Below are 14,036 nucleotides of genomic sequence, written 5' to 3' on the forward strand. Positions count from 1 at the left end.
TCCCGGTGCTTTTCCGCAGCGTTATTCCTGCAGCTGAGCTCGAGGCCAGACTGCGGGACTCTGTGACTCGGAGCTTTTCCGAGGCATCTGCCATTCCTGCGGCCAGTGCCATCGACCGTGGGATTTGGCCACTTGAATCACTTAGGAGGAGCCTCCTGTCATTGTGGCAGGAGCCCTCAAGACCAGAGTGCAGGGCTTCCTGTCCTGCAGCCTTCCTGAGGCTTCCCTGTTGCAGGTGCCTTGAGGGCACAACTGCAATTGTTGACTTGACGATATCCTGAGGCATCTCTTTTTAAGGCGCCCTCAAGAACAGACTCTGACATGGCAGCCAGATTCCCCGGCATGTTGAAAGTGTTCAGGGGGAAAAAAAAGAGAAGCCCTGGAGCTGCCGCAGCACAACAGCCTGAAGATCCAGAGCAGATCCAGACACTGCAGGATGGTGAGTAGCAGAGCTGGGCCACAGGACTGATGGGTACAGCCAGCTTGGCCCCATCCCATCCCATCCCATCCCATCCCATCCCATCCCATCCCATCCCATCCCATCCCATCCCCTGGGGAAATGCCCATGGACAGGATGAAACAGGGGCAGGACAGACACCCCACAATGGCCGTGCTCTATCCCCTGGGTCATGCTGGGGCTCTCCCTGCCTGCGAGCGCAGGGCTGGGCTGTCTTCTCCAGGCTCTCCCGCAGCCCCTCAGCTCTGGCTGTGCTCACTCTTTGCCAGATGCAGCCCTGGACAAGAGACAAGAGCAGAAGTCCAGCCGTGGCTGCTTGCACCAAACCCTGAAGGTACCTGCAGCCACCCCCACCTGGGCTGGGCCTGCTGTCCCTGCTCAGCCCAGCACCACGCTTGGAGCATGCCACGGAGCATCCCTGGCTTCCCTGCCCTTTATTCTCCTGCAGGTGTTCCGGAAATTCCTGCGCATCCGACGACGGAGAAAGAGCGGCACCACTGCAGCTGAGGGCACAGCCCAGCCTGACTCAGGGCTGACCGAGCTCCAGGCAGAGCCTGATGTCAGCCCAGATTCGGCTGAGCGCTCACAAAACTCTGAGGCTGCAATGAATGAGGACAGGGCAAAAGCAGACAAGGCAGTGACTGAGGATGTGGCCGTCATAAACACCAACACTGCAGAGACTGAGGACATCTCAAATACTCTCACCAGGCCCACTCTCACTGGGATTCATGCTCCCACTAAGGATTTTTTCCAGGAGAGTGCTGTTCCTTCTCAGCAGCAGGTAAGCAGCCTGGGGCCAGGCCTGGAGGATTGCCAGGATTGTGTGTCCCCTCAAGGCATGGTCACTGGGCCCCCTCAGCCTTTGAGGCCAGCACAGTGTGGCAGGAAGGGAAGCACTTCTTGGGGGAAGCTGAGGAAGTTGCTCCCTAGGAGAGCACTCAAAATCTACCCCATGCCTCCTCCAGGTGCCAGCCATCGTAAGAAACATCCACCAGACTCTACTGTCCCAGGGCACTGTGGATGCCAGGCTGCAAAGGGACATTGTGAGGCTGGCTGAAGCACAGCCTGCTGACGTGGTGCTCACCCTCCTGCGCTGTGCCCCAACATGTGACAGGTACGGGGCCCACGTGCCTGGAGAGCTCAGGGCTCACCAGCCTTTAGGGCCCATGGCCCTGCACAGCCTGTGCTATGGGCTCTGCCAGACAGGCACAGAGGTCCAGGACCCTCGGGCCCTTCTGTTTCCCAAGCCTGCTGCCAATGCTCCCCCCCTGCCCCTCAGGGCACCGGGGCTCTTTCACCTGCACTCCCACAGCTGCACAGGGCAAGGTACTGTGACTGAGATGCCCCTGACACAGAGCTCTGATCCCACAGAGCTGCTGCAATCATATGGAGAACCATTGGCTCGTCACAACCAACAATGGAGAGAGTGCGTCCAACACTGCTCCGTGTAATGGAGGATTGGCCACTGCACAGCGAATGCACCTCTGATGGGGACGACAGGGACGTTTTTGCCCTGGCTGTGAGTTTCTGGGCCCATGCTCACCCCCAGGTCGCCTCTCCAGTAGCTCTCAGTCCTTTCGGTGCCGGAGTCACTGGGCTGAAACCTGGTCTAGGGGCAGGCTCAGGGGGCACCAAGCCTGATGCTGCCCCTCCTGCATCTGCCCTTGGGCCCTGCCCCATGGATGCCTTGGCACTGAGCGCTGTCTTGGGCTGCTTCTTTTGCAGGCAGCTCTGGTGCTCTGGGTGACTGTCCAGGTGCCTGAGTGCAAAAAGGCCATGATCCCTTATTCTGAGCAACTGTTTGTGGCACTGCTCTTTCATATTGTCATCACTACACAGCAGATGCCACCAGAGGAAGTTGATACCTTCTGGAGAGCATGCCAGGAGGAACACCGCCTTCCCACCAAGCTTAACAGGTCCCAGTCCTCCTGTCCTTTCCATGCCCTTGTGGCCAGTGCCAGCGCTCCCAGTGTGACCAGGCCTTTGCTCTGCACACAGGTTTGCAGTGCAGGTCATGAAGGTTCTGCTCTACATGCTGCAGTGTGACCACGTGGTGATGTCTATGGAGCGCAAGTGTGGCTGGGACACGCTGCTGTGTGCTGACACCCAGCACTATGCCATGGGTCTGCTGGCCAGGTGAGACCCCCTTCTCCCCACTGCCCCCGGCATTTGTGCCCTGTGCTCCACACAGTCCCTGTGGTCATGGGCCACGGAGCCTCGTCACTGAGGGACGGCCAAGGAGCCTGAAAAAGGCTGGGAGAGGAGAGTGCCCAGAAGGGGCCACTTCCCAGAGCACCCACATCCACTCCAGGGATGTGGGGGAAAGACCAGACCTCTCTGAGTCAGTCCTGGGAGAGGTTTGTCCCCCACCTCAGGGTCTCCTTTTTTCCCCCTGCCAGGGAGATGCGTTATGACTTGACACCCCTGTGTTCCCATGTCGCATATTGCCTTCTCCTGCTGCTCAGCAGTGAAAAGCCAAGGTGGGATCTGCCCTTGCTGGCATTCCTTGTGCAGGTGAGCCTGGCGGCCAGCGCTGCCTCGCTGATCTGCCTCCCAGCTCTGTGCCCTCTCACAGCCACAGCTGCCTGGGACGGTGCCCACGCCCTGTGCTGCTGCCTGGGCCCGGCCCTGTGCGCTTCTGGGCTCCTGCTGGATGGGTCCCCTGTCACTGCCCTGTGCCTTTCAGGTCCTTGAGTGCCTGGACTTGAGGGAATGTGCTCACACTCTTGTGAAGATCATGTCAAGTTGCCTGCAGATGGAGTGCAGGGAGCGGCGTCGCCTGGCACTCAGAGGCCTCGTGGTGCTCAGCAAGGATCCCGCGATGGTGAGAAGGGGGCTGTGGCTGAAGCTGCGCTGAGGAAAGCAGCCCCTTGGGCGTGCAGGGCTTCAGGAGCTGAGGCAGCTGCTCTCAGCTCTCCTGCCTCACCTGCCACAGTTCTTGGCGTCAGGCCTTTGTGGGCCCTGCAGCAGCAGGGTGGGCTTGCAGTGCCAGGGCAGTGTTGGCGGTGCAGCCCTCCATGGCTTTGCAGCACAGCCTTGTGTTCCACACAGGCCAGCAGAATGTGCAGTCTGTCTCCGAGCCTTCTGGAGCTGCTGGGTGATGCCGATGGAGAGGTGGTCAGCATGTCCATCCATGTGTTCACAAATGTGCTCCAGGCAGACATCCTGGTATCCAGCACCACTGCCCCAAAACTGGCTGAGGCACTGCTGCTGCTCTTTGACCATGTAAGGCTCTGTGTCCCCACTTGCAGGCACTGGCTGCTGCCCAGAAACTTTGCCTAGGTGAGCCTGGAGTAATTGTTCTAAAGGCCTCATCCTCTTCCATTCCTCCAGGACAACAGCTATGTACAAGTGCTCTCCCTTCAGCTCTTCTTCAGGGTGATGGACTTGGTAGTGGATGAGGGAAAAAAGCCCCTTGCAAAGATTCTGAGCCAAAGCCTCCTTCCACTCTTCTTCCACTGCCATGATGAGAACCAGTGTGTGGCAAAGGTGAGGTTTTGTGTGATGCTGGTGGATCTCGGGGAGGGGGCTCGGCTGCCTCCTGCCCTGGCACCTCATGGACTGCAGCCTCCTGCAGGACTTGGCACAGCGATGTGGGTCCTGTGCCTTGGCCCGTGGGGCCATCTCTGGGTCTCTGCTGCCCTCCAGGCCTCTTGGGAAACGCTGCTTCGTGTGGCAAGGTTCCTGAAGAGGAGGAAGCTCAAGCAGCTGGTGAAGAAGGGGCAGCTGTTAGAGTTCACCGAGGTCCTGGTAAGGAGGGCCTGGAAGCCCCAGGCTCAGCCTGGAGAAGGTCCCTGAGGGCGGTGCTCAGTGTGCGGGGCTGGCAGTTGTGCCCGCTGCTGCACCCAGAGGCCGCGCGGACTCTTCTCCAGGCTCCCGTGGCCCTGAGTCGGGTGCCCATAGAGCCCCGGCCCGGCGGGGCTGCGGGTCGGCACCGCGGCTCCCCGGGCAGCAGCCGGCCCTCTGCCCCCTCCATTCGGGAGCCCTTGGCCAGCGGCTGCTGGCCGCGCCTCAGGGCTGTGCGGGCAGGCCAGGCCGTCCATGGGCGCAGGCAGCGCCCCGCCCAGGAGCTTGAGCCCGGGCCCACCCTTCCCTCCTGTTGCTCTCTCCAGCTGGCAGAGGACAGGAGCCGAGCGGCCGAGCACCTGCGCCGGGCACTGCTCTACCTGGATAGCCCACAGGAGCCCCTGCGAGCGGCGGCCGTCAGGATCATGGGTGAGTCCCGAGCCCGGGCTCCTCCCCGGCCCGCCGCAGCTCGGCCCCGGCCCCGCCTGCTGCCCCGGCAGCGCCAGCCCGGCCCGGCGCCGTGGAGCCCCGCCTGGCCTGGGCATTGCTGCTGCCGCCCTCTGGCAGCCGTGCCCTGGGGCAGCAGCGAGCGGCAAGGGCCCGGGCTGAGCCCTGCCGGGCCAGCAGCCCGTGTGGCCACAGCGCCGGCAGCGCCGCTGGCAGGGAGCTGTGCCGCTGGGGCCGTGACAGGCTCTGTGTTCACAGGCATGGCCGGGATGGTCACGATGGGCTGGAAGGAAGAGCTCCAGCTCCTCAATGAGGGTGAGTGCGGGCAGCGGGCTGACAGCGGGGGCTGCCACTGGGGGAACTGCAAGTCGTGCCCTGGCTGCGACAGGCTTCTTTCCCTGTGTGGACAAGCACAGAGAGGTCTCAGGGACAGGACCTGTGTGGGGGACATTTGTGGCCAGCACCTTCTGGCTGATCCCATTGTCTCCTGCTGCCTCCTGTCCATGGCACGATGTGGGGGGTATGGCCCTGGCAGGAAGGCCTCCTTGGCTACCTGCAGATCCAGGCTCTGACTGTGCCTCTGCTCATCTCTCTTCCAGCCCTTCAAGGCCTGAGAAGAGATGACAGCCCTTCCCAAATGAACATAGTCGTTCAGCAGAGAATCATTGAGAGATCTGCAGAACTACGTTTATCTGGTGGCTCAGAAGAACCATTGCTCCTAAAAGTCCTAAAAACACCATGGAAGAGGAGAGCAACTTGAGAGGCCAGAAGAGACAGAAGAGACCAGCTGGAGCTTGAGGCACAGCTGATGATTGGCACAGCTGAGCCTATGGGAAGCTCCAATAGCTCCTGCCTTCTCCCTGCCTGTTGACAAGTCCGTGCCTCCCCCCAGCCCTCAGACCCTGCCCGTGCCCTTTCTTCCCTCCCCACTCCTCCCTTTGCTTCGCCTTCCATTAATAAACAGTTTGGCTTCTTCACTTTGCCTGCATCCCTGTGGAGCTGAAGCACATCCGGGGCCCTGGGACACACTGGCCCCTGCTGCCATTCTCTCCCACAGACCCAGAGGAACGAGGGCAGGTCAGGCTGGAAAGGTCCCTGTGCTGAAGGCGCAGCTCCACAGCACTGTGCAGTTCCACAATCTTGTTGAGCACACTAAAGGCCAGCAGAGGGACAAGGAGCCTGTGTGTCAGGACCAAAGTCGTGTCTAAGGCCCTGCCATATTTGGTCCACTGTTGTGCATGTCAACAAGATCATGAAGAGCAGACAATGAAGGAAACTTTATGGTTTAACTGGTGGGAATTTGACTGTAACTGGAAAAACTCCAGCCCAGAAGAGGAGATGTCAGGCCTGGTTATGGGCTGGGGGGATGAAAAGGACAAAATGCCCATCCTTTTGATGCAGGGGATGCCCTGAATGTGGATGGCCAGCCTGCTCCTCCCCCTGGAGCACCATGCTGAGATACCCTGAGAGCAGCCCAGTGCTCCTTGCTCCTCTCTGCTGACCCATGAGCATTTGTCTGCTTTCGGGATGGCCCTGGCTGTGTCAGGGCTGCTCCGTGGACACGAGAAAGCTGGTCCTGACCCACTGGGTCCCAGCAGTGCCTGGCAGCAGCCCTGCATCCTCATCAGGATGCTGGCCAAGAGAGGCCCTGGAAGCTGGGGCGGCTGATTTGAAGCTTTTGCAGATACACACAGGGGACTGCCAGCAGTGTTCCCTCAGGATTCAGCAGTCCTGAGGGGTCTCCCTTATTCAAAGAAATCAGCAGACAAATGCATTGCCTTGTAAAAGCCCTTTGATTGAGCTAGCAGGAGGGCAGGGGGTCTGCACTCCACTAAAATGCTTCTCTGCCACGTGTAAATTTCACTGGGTTGATATAGGACTTATCTCAAAATTACAATCCATCTTTTCTCTTCTGAGGTGATTTTAATAGGCAGCAGGTTAGAAATACATTCTGTCAGATTCCTGTACTTGAATCTAATGTCCAGTGCTGGTCAGGAGCAGTCTCCATGCCCTAGAGGAGTCAGTAGTCAGTGTCCAATGACAGGCAAGGACATTGTTCCCTTGGTGCAACAGCAGGATAGGGGAGAACATCTTTGGCAGAAATATGAAGAAAAGTTTCAATAAAATATCCAGCAGAATGCAGAAGTAGGCGTACTTGGCTAACCAATAGTGAGCTCGCCTTTGCAATATGTATGAGCCTCATTAACACCAACATAAAGATGTGTACCTATCAATAAAGTTTGAGATTTGCTGATCACTCATATTGCATGCTGCGTTTCTCCCGCAACAACATGGTGACCCCAACGACGTGATATCGATAACGGCGACCACGGGGGATCGGTGAAGGAGTTTGGGTCCTGTCGCAGCAAGGACGGTGAAAAAGCACCGCTGAAAACGGGGGAGGTGCCGCTCCCTGAGTGACTTCAACAGAAAGCCCGGCCGATACGTGCTGCCTTGACCTTGTGGGGCTGCAACCGCGCTGATGTTTAAAATGGAAAGGCAAGCAGCATATGATTTATTTACTTGCTTTTTAAAAAAGCAACAGGTTAAGGGCATAGATTTGCAGAAAGAGCTTCATGGGTTATTAATTTACGGGTATGCACAGAGATTTTTTCAAAATCCTCATACAGTCCATAAATTGAGTGGCAAAAGTTTGGAGATAAGCTGTGGGCGGTGGTTTTAGGTGATGATAAAACTGCAAAGAAATTAGGAAAGTTATGGCGAGTGGTGCATAATGAGTTAGTACAATATCAGGTAGAAAAGAAGGCTGCACAGCAAGCTACTGCGGCTCATGGTAAGAATAAAAGTTATGGGGAATTGTCAGATTTGCCCATTACCCCCTGCCACATCCACAGTTATCTTGCCACCAACATCGGCTCCTGCTTCAAGCAGCAGCTCACCCCCCATAACAGCACCATCCGCACCGCCTGTGCCCTGGCCAGACCCTCCACTCCCTCTCCTAGCAATGAGCCGATCCCTGGGGCAGAGAGGGACCTAGCGGGGGCCATTGCACAAGAGCGGAGGAAGGCATGGGCAGCGGTTGCAAAAGAGATCATGGCTTCGGGGGATAGTGAGGCTATGGCAGCAGCTATGGAAGTGGCTTGCCCCGTGGTGTATACTCCTCTGGACGGGGGTGGATTACAGGCAGCAATTACTGCCCTAGATTGGAAACTGTTGTCACAGTTACGGACCACAGTTAGTCAGTTTGGGGTGACCGGTGAGCCCACAAAGCAAATGCTTGGCTATATTTGGGGGACCCAGGTGTTATTGTCAGCCGATTGTAGAGGAATAGCAAAGCTTATTTTTACTCAACATCAGCAGCTTCTGTTTAATGCACATTGGCAAGCACTCTGCCAGGAGTGCGTAGCAGTGGTACGGCAACCAGGTGACCCTTTACAGGGGATAACGTTAGATGAATTATTGGGCACAGGGGCTTTTGCTCAAACAGAAGCACAAGCGTTAATCGGTCCTGATAAATGCCGAGAGGCTATGCGACTGGTGAGGCTAGCTATAGACAGGATAAAAGAACCAGGCAGGGTTCCCTCATACATGGCTATAAAGCAAGGAAGGGGTGAATCGTTTGCATCTTCTGTAGATAAGGTGGCCGCTGCTATCGAGCGATCTGGAGTGGCAGATTTCATGAAAGGGGCCCTATTGAAGCAGTGTTCGCTTCAAAATAGCAACCAGGCTACGAAAAGTGTGTTAAATAGCCTAGGAGCTAATTGGACTATAGAAGAAGCTTTAGAACGCATGGCAAATGTGCCCGTAGGGACTCAGGCGATGTTAGTAGAAGCTATTAAAGAGCTAGGGACAGGACTGAAGGAGCAGGCAGCAGCATCGCAGAGTCAAGTCCTTGCCACCCTTGCGCCCCTACAAGTAGCAGCAACAAGTAGTCCACCATCTCCATCTACTGGCCAATTTAAATGTTACCGGTGCGGAGGCATGGGACATACCCGGCGAGCCTGCCAAGCAGCTGGGATCTGGTGTCACAGGTGTCGCTCGGATACCCACAATACCGGAGCCTGCCGACGCCGCTCGGGAACCGGGAGGCCCAGCGCGAACAGCCACCGCACCCAGACACGAGTAGCAGCTGTCAACACCTCAGCCCAGCCCCCCTTCAACCAGCCACCGTCAGGAGCCTCGGGCTGGACGTGGCAGCCTCAGTAGCGGTAACATTGATGACCACCCAACTGGAAAAGGTCCCGACTGGAATAAAGGGACCAATCATCATTGATGGACAGCCTATGGGAGCTTTGCTTCTGGGGCGATCATCAGCCACCATGATGGGATTATTTGTTTTAACTGGGGTAATAGATGCTGATTTTACAGGGGAAATTTTGTTATGGTACATACTCCTTTTCCACCGATACGAATCAAAAAAGGACAGAGGATAGCTCAATTAGTTCCATTGGAACAAATGACTAAAACATTACCCCCTCATCAATCACAGTCCAGAGGGGAACAGGGCTTTGGCTCCACTGGAGGACTTACTCTGTTAACAATGAATTTAAACGATCGGCCAAAACGTGCTGTATTGATAGAGTATCACGGTGACAGGCAAACCTTGGAAGGTTTATTAGATACTGGCGCAGACTCCAGCATTATCAGCCTGGATTGCTGGCCCCATAACTGGCCATTACAGCCAACCACAGTAGCAGTTACCGGGGTTGGAGGCTTAATGCTTGGAATAAAATCACCCATGTTATCAGAAATTATCAACGGAAAAATTTTACGGAGTGTTTTCTCAGTCGTGCCTTTGCCCCTTACTGTGCAGTGCCTCATTGATCGGGACATTTTGGCTCAAATGGGGGTAGTGCTGACAAATGAGTACCCTTTGGGCTAATGGCCATTGCGTGGACTTTCCCAATCCAACTCATTTGGAACACGGACACACCAGTGTGGGTTAAGCAATGGCCATTAAAAAGGGAAAGTCTGGAAAAAGCACATGTACTAGTACAAGAGCAATATGAGCAGGGTCATTTACAGTTGTCAGTAAGCCCCTGGAATACCCCTATTTTTGTTATTAAAAAGAAGTCAGGAAAGAATTGTTTACTACAAGATTTACAGGCTGTAAATGAACAAATGGAGCCTATGGGCGCCTTACAAACAGGTCTGCCTAACCCAGTCATGTTGCCACAGGACTGGCCACTGTTAATTGTGGATCTTAAGGTCTGCTTTTTTACTATTGCTCTTCACCCTCGAGACACTCGGAGGTTTGCATTTACCTTATCAGCTTTAAATAGGGGAGAAGAAGCAGACAAGAGATTTGAATGGCTTACTCTTCCACAGAGAATGCGCAACAGCGCCCCCTTGTGTCAGCTGTATGTTGACAATGCTTTACAACCTCTGCGACAGGCCTGGGCCAAAATAGCCATTTATCATTACATGGATGATCTTTTATTTGCGCAGCCGCAACCTTTCACAGGTCAAAAAATTCAAGAAATACATAAGGCCCTGGAACTACATGGCTTGGTTGTAGCTCCTGAAAAAATCCAATTATCTGCACCCTGGAAATATTTGGGATGGACACTTACTGATCAGGTTGTTATCCCCCAGAAATTGCAATTGAGTATTAAAATACATACATTGCATGATGCTCAAAAGTTACTTGGTCATCTGCAATGGCTGCGCCGTATTGTGGGCATCCCAAATGAGTTGTTAGATGAACTTCGACCTTTACTAAAAGGGACTGACCCAGCACAACCTGTCCATATAACCTCTGAGTAGGTTCAGACACTTCAGCAGATATTGGACTGTGTGACACAGGGCAGTGTCTGGCAACGAGATCTTAACCTCCCCATACAGCTGACAGTTTGGTGTGGAACTAAATTTTTACTGGGTTCACTTATTCAGCAAAACAGAAAAACGGGGGAGGTGTGGGCCTTAGAATGGGTATGTCCTCCACTTCAACAGCATAAAACCCTTCTTCAAAAAATCAAAATTTTGGCTGACCTGCTAAAGAAGGGTTGTGAACGGGCATTACAGATTACGGGAAAGGAGCCTGATCAGATATGGATACCAATGAAGAAAGATACGTTGACATGGTACCTGATAAACAGTATGGAATTACAAGAGGTGCTGCTGGGAGCTGGAAGCGTGATTGCCACTGGTGATATTCCCAATATACCATTGAACTGGGTAGGGCAGTGAGGTTGGATTCAATGCCCAAAAAGATCCTGTCGGATGCTATAACAGCCTACACGGATGCAGGAAGAAAATCAAGAACTGCTGCAGTGACCTGGCAGGAAAAGGGACAATGGCACCATCAGATTCTCCAGGCTTCCGAGTTGGATACTTTACAAACAAGGGAGCTATTGGCTGTTCTATGGGCCATGATGCATTTTTTGGGACCCCTCAACATAGTGACAGATTCTTTGTATGTTGCAGGAGTGTGTGAGCAAATAGAGGATGCCTCTATAAAAGATGTTCAAAACAGGAGGTTACATGAGCTGTTTATTCAATTACAGAGGGCAATTAAGCTGAGAAAACATCCCTTTTCTGTTATCCATATCAGAAGTCACAAATGGGATATTGGTCTAGGAGAGGGTAATGCATGAGCAGATAAGCTAGTCTCAATCACACAAATGACTCCAATTCCCAGACAGACTATGGCCAGAGAGTCACATTCCATGTTTCACCAAAATGCAAAAGGTCTCCATAGAGAATTTCAGGTATCTATGAACGAGGCATGGGCAATAGTCACAAAACCTGTCCCATATGTAGTCGTCATAATGGGGGCTGCAGGTTAGGTCTGGGAGTTAACACAAGAGGGTTGAGTACAAATGAGACCTGGCAAATGGATGTCACACGTTGCTGAGTTTGATAGGATGAAGTATGTGCATGTCACTATAGACACCTATAGTCATTTTATATGGGCCACAGCACAGACTGGTGAGAAAGCTGGACAAGAGGAGAGGCATCTCAGCAGCTGCTTTGCTGTAATGGGAGTGCCACGGTGTATTAAGACAGATAATGGGCCTGCCTACTGCGGCAAAAGAATAAAGCAGTTCATGCAAATGTGGGGGATAGAACATGTGACAGGCATCCCTAATTCCCCGACAGGGCAAGCAATCGTAGAAAGAGCTAATGGTACCTTGAAAAGATATCTAGGTAAATACAAGGATATTAGAGAGCTGCAAGAAAGACTGTTAAGGTGTTTATTTGTTTTAAATCACTTGTGTGTGTTTTGGGGAAAGCAAGGTTCCTGCTGTAATTCGCCACTATGTACAGGAGAAAGAAAGTGTAAAGCAAGATGTAAGGGTAAAATACAGAGATCCCAAAACAGGACAATGGCAAGGTCCTGCTAAGGTGTTATATTGGGGCCGAGGAAATCTTTGTGTCTCTACCCCTACAGGATCCTTATGGGTACCTGCTGAATGGACCCAAGCAGCTGTGTTAGATGGAACCACCAAAACTCCATCAGCTGAGCACAGAAGACCGTCAGCGAGTAGAGACAAAGCTGTTGATCATCCTTCGACCAATACTTCTCAAGCTTAAGAGACAGTGCAGTTTGGCTATCTACCGAGCGATTGATCGGTGCAAATCCTTAGATTATATACCAAGCCTGCTTCAAGCGCTTTCTACATTTGAATTTAGAGGGCCTAGGTACCTAGCTTGCACTGATTGTCAAAATAGACAGTGTGCTGCATGGGTATTGTTTTTTTGTGGGGGTTGTCAGCAAACTAAGTGGGTACATCAGACTCAATTACCTGAATTGTGGTGCAGGAGCTGTGAATTTTATTGGCTGAATTTTATTTATCTGCTTGCTCCTGGCAAGCAGAACTCTGGACCTTTACAGGATTACCTGGCCGCCAAGGGTTACAGTTGTATGAGTCACCAGAACAGAATATTATTGCATGATTTAGGTGGGAAATGCAGCATTTAGTTAAACGTGCTTTGGGACAGTCCAAGTTGCATATTTTACAGACTAAGTGTGGTAAGGGTATTCCCCTTTCACAGACAAGTATAATAGGTCCAATTTCTGCAGATCAAGATCCCAACCAAGCGTGGGACAATTGTCTGAGAGACCTAAAGATGTTAAATCTGGGCAGATCAAGGAGAAAGAAGGGGAAAGGAAAGAAGAGACATTCTTAATGACTTGTGGGAAACATGTTTATCTCCCAAATGTCTGGGTGGTTCAAAGCAACGCCTGGGGAGACCAGGGTGATGTGGCACTTTTATGCTGTTACCTTGCTAATCCTCACCCTCTTAGCAGACAGTGCAGGTGCTGCCGGAGAAGTGAAAACTCATCATGCATGGGCCCCACCTCAGCCTAAGACTAACATTTGGGTCGCCCTGGCAAACTTAACTAACCAGGAGGCTATTTGCCTGTCATTATCTTCTCCTGGTAATCCATTTACAACTTGCTTGGTAGGGCTACCAGCAGATCCCTGGCCATGTCCCTCAGGTGTTCCCACCTGCAAAACTGACAATCCTAAAACAAGTGTAGATAATTGGGACCAATGGGTTTCTCACTTCCCCATCGCACCACAGGAACCCCAAGAACTGGAGCTGTTAGCTTCAGTGATGGCAGATGCATGTATTAATTTTTACCATAGAAGACAGCTTTCAGCAAAAAACCATTCCACTATTGTAACTTCCAGCATGGCTGTGTATCATAATGCAACAGCTTGGTGCAATTATACCACAGGGAAAGTGTCAATCTCATCAAATGACCCTATTCAACTGCCAGCAGGTTACTTCTTAATATGTGGGGACCATGCTTGGCCTGGTGTGCCATTGATGCTGCACGTACATTGGGCCATGTACAATTGGACGGCTGTCTCTGCTTACTCCCAATACGTCCATGATATTAAACATGAGCCGCCGCCATCGTCGACATAAGAGAATGATCCCTGCATTTACTGCTGACTGTAGGGACGATGTAAAATTTTGGTTCCCAGGGGCCATAATTGCAGCATCCTTTCTGACTCCAGGGGTGGCAGCCGCAGGTGCCCATGGTACCCTAAATAAGTTGGGATGCTGGCTTGCAAAGCAAACCAATGCCACCTCTTTGGCACTTGCTAGCCTTTTGCTTGATGTTAATTCTATTCGTCACACAACGCTTCAAAATAGAGCTGCGATTGACTTTCTTTTACTTGCACAAGGCCATGGCTGTGAAGAATTTGAGGGCATGTGTTGCATGAATCTTTCTGACCATTCGCACTCCATCTATGCCCAGCTCGCTGAATTGCAAAGGTTAACTGGAAACTTACAGGTAGAATCAGGTTTCGGTATTGATGGATGGCTCTCATTGTTAGGCCTGGGATCATGGCTACGTTCTGTTGTTAAAGTTGGCATTATAGTGGGAATTATAGCTCTGTTAGTAGTGTTAATTTTGCCGTGT

The sequence above is a fragment of the Ammospiza caudacuta genome, unplaced genomic scaffold (genome assembly GCF_027887145.1).
Source record: "Ammospiza caudacuta isolate bAmmCau1 unplaced genomic scaffold, bAmmCau1.pri scaffold_39, whole genome shotgun sequence".
NCBI lineage: Eukaryota > Metazoa > Chordata > Aves > Passeriformes > Passerellidae > Ammospiza > Ammospiza caudacuta.